We start from the raw sequence: 15,149 nt of genomic DNA on the forward strand, positions 1-15,149 counted from the left end.
TGCAAAAGCTTATTTGGTATTATTCATACAACACATTTAAATATACTTCCATTATTACTATCCTCAAGGTCCTTTTTCAGTAACTTTAGTTTTTATAGAAAATTAAGCAATGATTTTATGTGTTTTGCTTGGAAACGTTAGCTCTAGATAACTGTATTATCTGTTTGAATGGCTTGATGTATTGCCTAGAGGCAATGAAGCATGGCCTCAGAAAACCTTACTAAATGGACCTCTTAGAAAATAAGCCTGAACAAAGAATGATCCAGTGCTGTGGTGGTGATGTCTATCATCTTTTGTTGCCCAAGAAAAGGGGAGTGGAGGAGGCGCTGGACAGTCTGCTTTGTCAAATGAGAATTTAACAAGGGGTTTTTGGTATAAGGGGGAGTGTAATCCATTCTGAATTTCTAAAAGTATCTTAATAAAAACATCAACATTCATTCTCCTGTTGAAGCTCTGTGAATTGTTTATTGATTTGATATCTTTGGCAGGTGTTTTATCTTTTCTTTAGGACATGGATGATTCCAGAATGTGCTTTGTATACAGGAAACTATAGCTAATAGTTAAATCTGTAAGTATAGTCACTGTGGTGCATGCGGTTCTAGGTTAAGAACCTGGCTCAACCTTGCAACCTGCAACCTTATAAAATGGCTTGGATAAATTAAGTGCTGTGGTTGGCTGAACTATGATCACATGACCATGCGGTAATAATTGTCTTACCGCACGGCTATGACATCATAGACCAGCTTATTTAACGATTCCTAAGTCACAGGTGGCGATACTTTCTTAAGTGCTCCATTCTATCCTAACTTAAGTTAGGATTTCCTAACTATAGGTTTAAAATATTATCGAACGTTAACCGTTATCTACTAACAGCTGATCAAGTCTGAATCAAAGGACAACAGTTACAGCTCATGCATAACCTTGTAAACATCATCATTATTATTAAGAAAATAGAACATTTTGTAATTTGGGGTTGATTAGTTTATAGATAGCATGGATCTCGTAACAGCGATAGTTAAAAAACGTAGGGCTTTAAACTTCAGCAGAGAAGAGAAGGATGTGCTGGTGGCTGGCATTGAGGAGAAATGGAGTGTAATATTCAGAAAGTTTTCAAGCACACTGTCAACCAAAATGAAGGAAAAGGCTTGTCTGCTGTCAGTGGCAACCCTCAGACAGCTGATGCAAGGATGAAGAAAAGGTGCTCGACAATGAGCGATACAAAAAAGAAAGGGGCAACGCTGAAAAAAAGAACTTCACAGAACGGGAGGGGGTTCATCTGCTGTTACATTGCTGAGCAATACTGAGCAGAGGATACTTGGACCAATTTACACCGAAGGTGCAGGCAAAAAAAATAAATTATATAACACTACAATACTACCATAGTTGGGCAGTAGCGAAAATACATGTAATTAAAACATGTATTTTCATTATAACCCTGAATACTACCAATACAAATACTGTATATTCTTTGGGATGTTTAAAATGTATGTATAATATTTCCACATTTTCATTATTAATTTAATTTATTTTGCTTCTTTTAAACATTTAATCTTATAGGTATAAAAGGAGGAGAGGAAGTAGGCCTGTTTCAAAACAAGTCAAAGGGTGCCTGTGTAAGGATTGACAGCAGCCAAACAATCGAGATCATTTTAAATCCGATAGAGACCCCATCGCAGTTTACACTACCTTTAGGTATATCAACTGTATCAAATAAGCTTGCCTACCAAGTAACTCCTGTCTTTTTATAGAGAAATTAATTTAAGCACACACTAGTGTTATTTATCTTATTTTTGAATTATCGGTAGGCTATAAAATTCCACAAATTTTAAGCGCAATCTTTCCTATTGTACTTGTAATGTTTTAAAGACCATGACACATAGAGAGGTAGATTGTGTTTATAAAAGGAATGAGCATGTACTACTGCAAATAATAGTAAGTAGATTAGTACTAATAATATTATGGACTTTTGCTGTATACAGTTACCTATCCCAGCTGTAATTGCTGCCAGAGGTGCTTCACAGCTGTAATTGCTGCCAAAGGTTCTTAGGGGTGGAGACTTCTCCCATTATGATCTTTCAGTTTTGTATTTTTTTTATATATAATTATTTTCTCAATAAAAACTTTTTTTTCCCCTTAAGTGTGGAGTGTGGTGTGTAAATAAGTGGAAAAAAATCCTCATTAAATGCATGAAATTCTGAGGCACTGACACAACAACATGTAAAAAAAGTTCAAGGGGATGTAGACTTTCTGTAGGTACTGTAATGTATACCTTGAATAAGGTTACACTAGTTAAAGTTGTATGTAGGCATATTTGTCATGTGTAGTACTTGCCTTGTGTTAAATATGAAGGAGTCGTGTGCTGAATCTGGCGATTTCGCTACTAACTGCCAAATTAAAAGATTATTGTCCCCAGTGGTTTGGACGTTTATGGCATGGTACCCTTTACGGCACACGTAGGCTGGTTCATCTTCACCAGTTGGTGCTTTGATTGGAAAAAGTGAGCCATCAACCAGACCAATCACACCTGGCATCCCGCTGTCAGTTAAAAATTTCTGCTTGATATTTTGAACTTCCACATGAGATGGAAATTTTATGCAATGTGTGGAAAGGCTGGCAATCGCAGTGGCTACTTCTGTTAAATTTCTCAACAGCGATGGTTGCGATGTTTTGGAAAGGTCAGCCAGCTCTGACGGAAAATCACCATTAGCAAACAAACGAAGGGCTTAGTTGCCTGTGTAACTGCGGGTAAGGCCACATCCCTGCGAGTGCTTCTTTGCAGATGCAGTTTTAAAGTTTCAATTAAATTTAAAATCATTGCTCTTGGGAGACAGTAATTTGAAATTAAAGTTTCGTCTGAAAAATCAAGAACAGCATTTGGATCTGTCAGAAGCCTTTCTCGCAATAATTGTCTAGTTTCTCTCTCCTCTAATTAAAAAAAAAAAAGTAAAGCTGCCATTGGGAAAGTAGGGTATTTTCTTTTTCAAACCGTAAGTTAGGATATGTTCCACCTTGTCCTAAATGTTAGAATCAAAACTTAGGAAATTAACAAGTTAGGAACATTCTGTAATACACTATTTCCTATTTTAACTTATGATAGGAAAATGAGTTAGGAATCCTTCTGTAATACGGATTTTCCTAAACTGACACTTAGAATTTCCTATCTCTAAGATAAGATAAGATTTGGCAGTTAGGATCTTTCTGTAATACGGCCCCTGATCTATTAATATTACTACGCCTTAATAGTAACAATTATCTAAACAGTGTTTCTGTAGGTAAAAATGTCAACATACAACTGAAACAGCATTTAAGTCACTCAACAATCTTTTTTTGTCACTAAGAATTACAGAAAAATTGGCAAATATACTGTGGTATTTATTTAGTAAAAGAACAGAACAAAGAAAACTCAAAGGCAAGCAGTCGCAGTAACACTATTAAAAAAAAAAAATCACTATTCTTGGGAATGTCATGGATCCACATTTTTTTTTTTTCTTTCTAGGGCGATCAGGTGATCGCAATTATCTGTTTTTGTTTGCTGTTCATTGTTCCAGGTATTGTGTTGTTAGGTGCACAGTGCCACTGATTATTGCTGCATTTACAATCCCCACCCCCCAAGAAAAAATAATGATACGATGGGATGGATAATAGCAATGCATAATGATGCCTTTAACTCACACTGTCTTTGCTAAGCAAACCAGACAAAACCCACAAAGAAAATATCTACATTTTTAAAAGCAACATGTTATTATTTTATTTTAAACAACACGATTGCCTGATATTTTGGGTAATTGTGGGGTGGATTATGATGGTGTGTGTGTGTGGGATTAAAATTAGGTTTTATAAAAAATATATATATATATATATAATGTTTAGCTCATTACATGAATTATTTTTTTTTTTTCTAATCTTTGTGTCTTTTGTATAAAAACATTCTTCCCTTTGCGCTGGCATTTGCTGTTTGTTGCTTGTACATTCAGCCATGACGTAACAACGGACCGGCCACTGCCTTTCCCCTGCCGCGTTTGGTGTGAACAGTGGTCTGCGGCGACTGCAGAGCGGCATGCAGGGAGGTGGCATGTGCGCCACATCCGTGGTGAACGGCCCTTAACACCATTGACCGAAATTCACTGGGCACTGTTGTTTAATTCTTGCTGTTTTTGCTGCATTACAGCCTTTCATTAATTACGCTAAGTTTTCAGGGCATTTTCTTAATGGCACGTGTGCAAGACACAAACCTTAAGTGTATTTTTATTTGTTGCTGTTCTTGTTCCACTTTTCCTAAAAAACTGTTCATTTTAAGCTGATTTTATTTACATAACAGTACTCACACGTTTGGTCACCATCACAACTGTTGCGAGAAACCGCGGTTCATGTATTCTGCTGGTGTTAATATACCTGATGAAGAGATGTTAGTGTTGAAACGTGTTGTTTGTTTTACAACTATGTCCTTTTTTTAAATCAATAAAGAAATTTTGTTGAAGAATATAAACGAGCAGGAGTCAGGTATTTAGACTTCTTTGAAGCAAAATGATGAATTTCGTTGTGTGTGTAATCAGACCGACGTTTTCATATTCATAAATATTGACGCTATTAAAGGGAGATGTTGCATTTTTGTGCCTAACCCCTGAAAAAGTTGTCAATGTTTTTTTTTTTTTTTTGTTCTTGCATTTCTAACCATTTAAATCACAGTCTGGAGCTCTGCATTATAATTCTCATTTCTCTGAGCTACAGTGGTATAGACAGATTAATACAGGATGGTGCGATTGACAGAGCATTGTGTTTTGAGGAAGCATATCGTTATAAAGAACTGCCTGAGTTTGGTAGCTGATTTTTTTCTTTGTTAACTTCCATGAAGTTTGCGTGCGTGCGTGCGTGCGTGCGGTTCTCCTGTTTCATACAGTGAAATTCTTCACTCCAAGAGATTTAGAACTGCACTGGAATAAAATAAGTGATGAAATACACTTTCATACATTTTCAAAAAGTATGAAAAATGTAATAGTTAACAAGTATGAAAGAAATCTCACTAATGTACACATGTCCCTCTCTTATATACCAAAGTATTAGATTATTTTACTGTAGCTTTTTTATTTACAGTAAGCCCAATATCAGCCCTATAGTTGTTATATGCTGTTTATGTAGATTGGCACCTACAGTAGTACAGAAAACTTCCACTGGACCTCACGCATGTTGTACACATGCCTCTCTCTCATATATCACAGTATGAAGTTGTTTGCTTTTGCTCCTTGAAAATAAATAAAAACAAACACACAATAATAATTTGCTCAAAAGAGCCAACTTCCCTATATACTGTATACACTGCTGTGCAAAAGTCTTCGACACATTCAGGAGTTACAATATATATCGATTTTATGAGCATCAACAATTTACTGAAAGCTTCCACTAGTGTTTTCCACTATTGTAACAACTTTGACTGTTATTAATACAGTTTAGTATGGATGAGAAGAAAACAAGCTTGTCATTTAGACTTTTGCACAGCAGTGTACATATAGGGAAGTTGGCTCTTTTGAGCAAATTATTATTGTGTGTTTGTTTTTATTTATGTTCAAGAAGTAATAGCAAATAACTTCATACTGTGATATATAGGAGAGGGGCATGTGTACAACACATCTGCAGTGAAATTAGTGAGGCACAATGGAAGTTTTTTTTTTTTTTTTATAGGACTGATATTGGGCTTACTGTTAGTAAAAAAAAAAAAAAAAAAAAGTTACAGTAAAATGACATCATCCCTTGTATGAGAGAGGGGCATGTATACAAAACATCTGCAGTGAACTTAGGGAGGTCCAACTGAATGTTTGTTAATTTTCACCTTTTGTTGCCTTATAGCCTGGAATTAAAGTGCATTAAAATAGTTTTTTTCTTTTATCTACACATCCTACCCCACAGCTTCCAAGTGAAAAAAATATTCTAAAAATCTGTAGAAAATTAATTAAAAATAAAAACTGAAATAGCTTGGTTGGATAAGTGTTCACCCACCTTGTAATAGCAATCCTAAATTAGCTCCGGTATAACCAATCACCTTCATAAGTGTCCTCCACCTGTGTTATATTGTAGTGATTCACTTGATTTCAGGATATATTCAGCAGTTCCTGTAGGTTCCCTCTGCTGGGTAGTGCATTTCAAAGCAAAGACTCAACCATGAGCACCAAGGTGCTTTCAAAAGAACTCCGGGACAAAGTTGGTGAAAGGCACAGATCAGGGGAAAATATCAAAGGCCTTGAATATCCCCTGGAGCACGGTCAAGACAATTATTAAGAAGTGGAAGGTGTATGGCACCACCAAGACCCTTCCTAGATTAGGCCGTGCCAGCAAACTGGATGACCGAGCAAGAAGAAGACTGATCAGAGAGGCTACCAAGAGGCCAATGACAACTTTGCAAGAGCTACAGCCTTATGGCCAAGACTGGTCAAAGTGTGCGTGTAACAACAATATCCCAAGCACTCCACAAATCCGGCCTGTATGGTAGGGTGGTAAGAAGGAAGCCATTACTCGAGAAAGCCCGTTTGACGTATGCAAAAAAAAAACACTCAAGAGATTCTGTAGCCATGTGACAAAAAGATATGTGGTCTGACAAAACTAAAATGGAACTTATTGGCCTAAATGCAAAGTGTTATGTTTGGCGTAAACCCAACACAGCGCATCACCCAAAGAACACTATCCCTACTGTGAAGCATGGTAGTGGCAGCATCATGTTATGGGGATGTTTCTCATCAGCAGGGACTGGGGCACTTGTCAGGATAGAAGGGAAAATGAATGGAGCAAAGTACAGAGAAGTCCTTGAGGAAAATCTGCTGCTCTCTGCAATAAAGCTGAAACCTGGATGGAAGTTCACTTTTCAGCATGACAACAACCCAAAGCACACAGCCAAAGCTACACTGGAGTGGCTAAGGAACAAAAAGGTAAATGTCCTTGAGTGGCCCAGTCAGAGCCCCGACCTAAATCCAATCGAAAATTTGTGGCATGACTTGAAGATTGCTGTCCATCAACGCTCCCCAAGGAACTTGACAGAGCTTGAACAGTTTTGTAAAGAAGAATGGTCAAATATTGTCAAATCTAGGGGTGCAAAGTTGGTAGAGACCTATCCCAACAGATGCACAGCTGTAATTGCTGCCAACGGTGCTTCCACCAAGTATTAACACGGGGTGGAGACTTATCCAATTATGAACTTTCAGTTTTGTATTTTTAATATATAATTTTTTTCTCAATAAAATTTTTTTTCCCCTTAACAGTGTGGAGTGTGGTGTGTAGATAAGTGGAAAAAATCCTATTTTAAATGCATGAAACTCTGAGGCACTGACACAACACAATGTGAAAAAAGTTCAAGGGGGTATAGACTTTCTATAGGCACTATACAGGGGGTATAGACTTTCTATAGGCACAGTACAGCTCTGGAAAAAATTAAGAGACCACTGCAAATGTTTCTTAAATCAACATCTCTACATGTATGGCAGCCATTCCATTTCAGTGTCTGTTGAATTCCAACACAGGCACACCTCATTCTACTGAATGAGGTACTGATTAGGGGGTCACCTGAACCAAATCTTATTTAATGAGGAAAAGTATAAAAACCACTCCTGTGGTCATCACTATCCTGTTGCAATAGGACCAGCTGGATAGCAAAACAGTGCTACTAGTACCTCAAAAGTAATTGGAATCAAAAAATAACTATTGACCATGCCGAAAGAGTTGAAAAGGAAAGTTTTGAGTGAGGAAAAGAAGGGTTCAGTTCTGGCTTTACTGGCAGAGGGATACAGTGAGTGTCGGGTTGCTTCCATCCTTAAAATTTCAAAGACGGCGGTTCATAAGAACAAGGTCAAGCAGCACACATTGGGGACAACAAAGCTACAGACCAGCAGAGGGCGAAAACGACTCTCCACTGACCGGGATGACCGCCAACTCATTCGAATGTCACTCAGCAGCCGTAGGATGCAATCAAGTGACCTACAAAAAGAATGGCAAACGGCAGCTGGGGTGAAGTGCACGGTGAGGACGGTTCCAAACAGGCTTCTAGGGGCAGGGCTGAAGTCGTGCAAAGCTAGAAAAAAGCCCTTAATCAATGAGAAGCAAAGAAGAGCCAGGCTGAAGTTTGCAAAAGACCATAAGGATTGGACTGTAGAGGACTGGAGTAAGGTCATCTTCTCTGATGAGTCCAATTTTCAGCTTTGCCCAACACCTGGTCGTCTAATGGTTAGACGGAGACCTGGAGAGGCCTACAAGCCACAGTGTCTCGCACCCACTGTGAAATGTGGTGGAGGATCGGTGATGATCTGGGGGTGCTTCAGCCAGGCTGGAATTGGGCAGATTTCTCTTTGTGAAGGGCGCATGAATCAAGCCAAGTACAAGGTTGTCCTGGAAGAAACCTTGCTTCCTTCTGCTCTGACAATGTTCCCCAACTCTGAAGATTGGTTTTTCCTGCAGGACAATGCTCCATACCACACAGCCAGGTCAATCAAGGTGTGGATGGAGGACCACCAGATCAAGACCCTTTCATGACCAGCCCAATCTCCAGACCTGAACTCCATTGAAAACCTCTGGAATGTGATCAAGAGGAAGATGGATGGTCACAAGCCATCAAACAAAGCCGAGCTGCTTGAATTTTTGCACCAGGAGTGGCATAAAGTCACCCAACATCAATGTGAAAGACTGGTAGACAGCATGCCAAGATGCATGAAAGCTGTAATTGAAAATCAGGGTTATTCCACCAAAAATTGATTTCTGAACTCTTCCTAAGTTAAAACATTAGTATTGTGTTGTTTAAAAATGAATATGAACTTATTTTCTTTGCATTATTTGAGGTCTGACAACACTGCATCTTTTTTGTTATTTTGACCAGTTGTCATTTTCTGCAAATAAATGCTCTAAATGACAATATTTTTATTTGGAATTTGGGAGAAATGTTGTCAGTAGTTTATAGAATAAAACAAAAATGTTCATTTTACCCAAACACATACCTATAAGTAGTAAAACCAGAGAAACTGATAATTTTGCAGTGGTCTCTTAATTTTTTCCAGAGCTGTATATATATATATACTGGTACGGTACACACATACACACATGTTTTTGGTCATATGCCTATTAATAGTAAGCAGCAAAAATGTCTGTTCTCAATAATTTAAACAACATGGAATTGTCCTTTGACTGTGTTACAATAAGCTATTAGTGAGATTTCTTTCATACTTGTTAAATATTACATTTTTCATTTTATTCTAGTGCATTTCTAAATCTCTCGGAGTGAAGAATTTCACTGCTTGAAACAGTGAAACCTATCGATACAAATTACGCGTCTGATTGCGAGATAAGTGTCTGATAGCTTGACCGCAGTATAAATCGCAAGACAAATGCATAATGGTTTCTGATACAGTATGCCAACACATACAAATTATACATGTATTTATTTCTCATTTGCTGTATTATTTGTACGAGAAAAGCCTATTTTAAATATCTGCGGCAAATACAAATTTAAAAAGTGAGAGTTTCCCCGTCTTTGTAAACTCGGAATTAAACTTAACACCTACTATTAAATAATAGATATGTCATATTAGAAACTGTTATTACATTTTAAACACAAATATATTTGCATATAGAAATAAATCGCATGTATTTATTTCTCTTTCGCTAGTACTTGCAAATATATTGCAAGGACATGTACGAAGAAAACCTATAATACACAGTAGCGATTAAATGTAATCTTTGTAAACTACTTAGCCTAAAGTTAACCAATTATTAAATAATAATATGAAAAACATGTTATTAATATTACAACTATGTGTTTCTGATTTTTACCACATGTAATGTAGCTTTTAATAAAGATCCTGACAACATTAAGAGAAAAACAATTTACTAGACATATTAAAAACCTGGTAAATTGTTTCTAAAATGAACGTTGATGTTAATCATTGATTTGGCAAAAAAATAAAAATCAAATGGTAGCAAGCCTAACACTGTGTAACAATTTTTTTTTTTTTTTTTTTTTTTTTTGTTCCTGGGTAGTAAGTGTTATTTCCTAATTGCTTATGCCTCAGAAGTATAGAAAATGGCTATTATTCCCCACAAACTTTGCTTTTGTGACCAGGACAGTGATATTTCAAAATATCACTATTTCCAATGGGAAAACGGGCAAATGTGTGTCTTTTCGTTCACATAAATTCAGAAAAAAACAACATATGAATCCAAATTAACATGTATTTATACTAAAGTAATACAAAAATGACTACAAAAGATTTAGAAGTGAGTAGTTTTTCGAGATTTACGATTATACTGTATTTACATACTGTAATTGTGTTACATAGTGTAATCATAAACCTGTTCCCTCCCTTTGAACCCTTGCCAGAGCAGGAAGGTAGAACAGGTGAACCAATCAAAATGCTGAACTTCAGTAGAGGAGTTGAGAACCAATATGAAGTTTCTGATTAAACAGGTTCGATTTTAGCAGCCATTGTTATGAATTCAAAAAACATTTTGACAAGAAGACCCAAAGCATAACCAAACTACCAAGAATGGCCAAAAGAAATTTCTTGTTGAAAAGATGTTTCTGTTGATTAAAAAAAACCAAAACAAAAAAAAAAAACCTGTAATGTTAAATGATTTTATGTTTTATGGTAAACAGCAGCTTAAAAAAAAGAATAATTTATATATTTATTGTGTTGATACAAAAGTGTTATGTAAAAAATGAAAAATACATATAGATGTTCAACATAAATAAGTGATACAGTTATACTTATTTTTGCAAATTTTAAGAAAACAAGTTAGGAGCCCTGCTGTCATTGGGAGATGTATTCAATACCTCTAATAAGTATTTTTTTAAGTATCTATAATATATTATATTATATTATATATATCTATATATGTATATATATCTATACCCCCTATATACACACTCAAAATCTCAGTTTCGAACTTCTCATTAAACATATACCGTAACTAGTGACGGTAAATTCTACTGTTGCACCAGTTTTGTATATGGCATTGATTATAGAAACAAAAGACATGCTAAACAAACCTGTGCTAGAAGCATTTACAGTGTCTACTGTGCTATAGTTGCATGATAGCGTTTAAAACAGTTGTAATGGATAACTACTCATTAAAGTCATTAAAGCTTCTGATGTGTTTATATGATAGCTATCTAACTTAATGGACCATTTAAAGGGAAGTATTTACAGAAAATGAATTTCATACCTCTTTAGCATAACTATTTCACAGATGTTATTACAATAGCAGGGCTGCAAGGAATGCCTTCAGTTTTCAGCAGTGGCACAATGAATATGCAAACATGGCATATCTGGGCCCAGTGTCTATTTTTAAAGCTCACGTTTGTCATTTTAACAAGCTGTGTTTCGAATTTTGAAACTTCTTGGGAAATAAAATAACCTGCTCAGCATGATATTTACAGTGAACATAGGTTTTGGGCTAACATATTAGAAGAAGTCCTTGAAAAAAACAATCCCATATCTCCAACAATTTCTTGGTTTTGTTCATGTATTTCATAATTGTACAGCATTTTGGTCATGTACTTTAATAGCCTTAGGGTACTACACACAGGCTAAATGCGGTTGTGAGTTCAGTTTTCCTTGATTTCTCCAAATCCACCAACTAGTAGCATCTGTCGCGTCTAATTCCTTTTAATCTGTTTTACTCATCCTCTATTTCTTTGACTTCAACTTTCAACTTTGGCATTTCCTCCTCTAAGTCACCCCTCTCTCTTTCTGCAAGTTCTAACTCCTCTGTGTCCCCCCACCGTCTAAGAGTTGCTAGATCAATTTTCTCCTGTTTACCTATAATATTACGATCCCACTCCCCATCTGGGATCCACTTAGGTCTTCTCACTATTTCCCACATTTGTGACTCTGACTTGCTGCTTTCCCTCAGGCTTCTGGGGGAGGGAGGTGAGTAAGGGTGTACCTCTTCAGGCAGATGGAACTGTGTCAGACTCTGGCCTAAATCTTGTATCCAAAGAATATTCAGTCCTTCACCTGTCTGGTTTAACACTATCAGGTTGTCTTTTTATCTTAATTTCCCTGTTGGGTTGTATGTATGGTTAACAACGTATGATCCAAACCCGTGTTCTGAATCTACTCTCTCTCCTTGTATGTCTCCCCGGAGGATAAGCCTCCTGGTAACAGGCTAAACATAATGTGAAGTATTTACACATCTCTTAATAGTATCTGGGCTTAAAATGCTCACAACAAGCAGATCTCTCCAAGTCCCTGGGATAAAAAACTGTCTTTCTTATTTTTATATCTGGTGATATTTCCTCCAGTAGTTCCATATTTCCTCCAGTAGTTGCTCTGGTTGCTGCCCTTCACCTAAGTTCTCATCTGAAAAACTAAATATAGGATCCCCTATTAGAGCAATTTTGTGAGCCACCGCTTTCTCTTACTTCACAAAAATAGATTATTTTCAGGTTCGATGTTTCCTTTGGCCAAGGTAGATGATTTGCCTGAAATATGAAATCAAATTAAAAATACCACCCACACTCAATAGTTCTTTGTACTTTAGAATGTTCTTTTTCTTATATTTTTATATTTATGTATTTTTGTTTGCCATAGAATCCTTGTCCAAAAGGAAGTCCCAAAGGAAGGCTGGTTAACATTATTCTGAGTACCCCTGCTATGTACATGCCCCAATACCACTGGTCAGGGCTGCCAAAGGGGTTTATCATCAGGAATGGTCTAATTAAAATAAAGAGGACTATTCCTTCTATCACTATTTTACTACATAGCTTTTGGTATAACTTAGCACTCCGTCTCTCTCCCTGGATAATCCAATTCCTGTTCACTCACCTGCCTTTGATTAGTATGCTTATGCACATGGTTGTAGCAATGATCCACATGATTGCAACTCCAGTGCACAAAATTATTCTTCCAATTTTTACTCCTTGTTTCGTGGTTAATAACAACGTAACCCATCCTGCATACAGAATGGCAATCAGTACTAAAAATGTCACTCCCAACGCCTCTAAAAATGTCACTCCCAAATTCATCTTTCCTGGCGAACCAGGTGTTATTACATACTTTTTTGTTAAATTCTAACCAAGCTCTTTCTCCCGGATGACAGTCGCTACAAGTTTCATTGTCAGGCCAAATATTTCTCTTACAGTGGAATTTAAAAAATATCTGTACACTTTATCATCTGGTGTACGCCGCTTCATTTCTTTTCTGAGCTTTATGGTTTTATTATATTGTTCACTAAACCACAGAGAACAAAGTCTGTGTTGTTGGGTATATTTATCCCATTCAGTACGATCAATCCATCCGTTAGTATGACTGCTAAATTAATTGTTTGGTCTAGGTACTCCTCCAGAGATAAAACTCTCATGAGCTCTTCTCTGTATGTTGTGCTTTTCTGCCTGCCTTGTTCTATCATTTTCCCATACTCCATTCTAGGAGGTGCGGGTAAGGGTATGATTTCGTCTGTTTTTCCAAATAACAAATTCTGGTTGCGTCCAATACAATAATTTCACCAGTAGGAATCTGATGGATGGTTAAGTAATTCTGTACTAACTCCCGGTGCTCTCCACACGCATGGGTTTCATAACAAGGGATAACCCTTGATGTTTTACCACAGATTATTACATTATTAGCCTGTCGGCAGCTCTTTGTATTGATAAATACTCCCTCAGGGACTAAATCAAAATTTAGTTCTCTGTTTATGAACCAGTAATTTTCACTTTCTTTTTTGAATCTAAGATTTAAAAGGGAGTAGGCCTGTTCATATTTTTGCTGTATAGTAGTGGTAGTGACATGTATTGAAAGCTTGTACCCATCAGTTATCGGTTTAATTCGGTTAGTTACTACTTTTGAGATTCCTATTGCTATCTTTTGATATTTTGGAGCAGTGAATGCAAAATTTATTTAATCATATAGGTTATGAAAATGTCCTTGGGGGTACCTGCCCTAGCCCATGTCATGTATTCCTTCATAGAATGTACTCATTCTCTCTTTTAATGCTGTATTCAGTACTATGTTGTAATGTTTGGGATCCAAACTCCATAACTCATTCCAGGGTATTTTGCTTGCATTTTCTATTTTCTATTTTAGTTATAGATGAGTTGTAAACCTGTTTTAACCCTGAATTTAACATCCAGCACACGTCCGCTTTCCAGGGGGATTTAACGATTCCTCATAGTTAGAAGTAGGATGTTCGCTGTTTTTGGTATGGGGAGAGGGTGAAGTGTGGATGTTTACAGCCGTTTCTGCATTACTGAAAACCTTGTTGTGATATTCCAAGTTGTTAGGTTTCTGTTCTATCTTAAATTTAGTATTTGTCTCGTCTGCACTAACTATGTGAGAATCATGGTGCGTAATTTTATGTAAATAGTTTCTCGGAAGAGTGCTGTTAGCATCGCTCCGTGTTTGGCTTTTTGCTGCCACCAGGACTCCACAGGTTGAATCTATGCAATCACGTTTAGCCCCACCCCTGGGGTTATACTCGCTATATTCAAGTATGTTTTTGCCTGTGGTCCTGCTGATCCAGTAGTGGCAGTCTGTTAGATGATTATAGTTGGTACAGGTATAGATGGAATAGACGCGCTGTTGAATTACCAGACTCATTCGAGAGCCAACAGGTTCCTGGCACACTTGATATAAGCCTGTTTGATTTTTCCCAATCCAGCAATTTTTGTAACTGTCACAGATTTTTTGCTGCGGATCCTGTGGACTGAGGGGGTATTGTACTCCCCTGGGCCCGGAGACTTTCAGTAATTTATCTGTAGCTCGTTTGAATGTTTTTCAATAAAATTAGTTTTTGTAGTTCGTTTAACTCTACCTGATTTAGTCTTTCGAACTGTGTTACAGTAAAATTCCCTCTAAATACTCTCTGCATAGCCATTTGTCTCTAGTATTTTCTGGTATCTAGGGAGCAGTACATCTGCTGAATGTGCTTGTGTTGGGTCAGCGTGTCTTTTAATAGCTGTGTGAGTATTGTGTGCTCTTTGTACTTCACCTGTGGTTTGTTCTATGCAAATAAATGCAATGACTAAGCTTATTGTGGTGTAAAGCAGGAATACCAGCAGTACCCTCATGCAGGCCAACTGACAACCACCATACTTGCATATTTTAAGGTTTAGCCTCTCCCCTTCTGTCCTTATTAGTTTGCTGTTGCTCTTTACCATGGGTTCCCCAACTTCTTGAGCTGTG

At 37.0% G+C, this 15,149-nt stretch overlaps 1 protein-coding gene across 3 annotated transcripts in view; it reads left to right on the plus strand.

The window, feature by feature from the left end:
- tmem108 (transmembrane protein 108) overlaps positions 1-15,149 on the plus strand; it is a 134,896-nt gene that overhangs the window by 2,029 nt on the left and 117,718 nt on the right. The gene's annotated exons all lie outside the window — the stretch shown is intronic.

The sequence above is a fragment of the Polyodon spathula genome, chromosome 3 (genome assembly GCF_017654505.1).
Source record: "Polyodon spathula isolate WHYD16114869_AA chromosome 3, ASM1765450v1, whole genome shotgun sequence".
In the NCBI taxonomy this organism is placed as follows: domain Eukaryota; kingdom Metazoa; phylum Chordata; class Actinopteri; order Acipenseriformes; family Polyodontidae; genus Polyodon; species Polyodon spathula.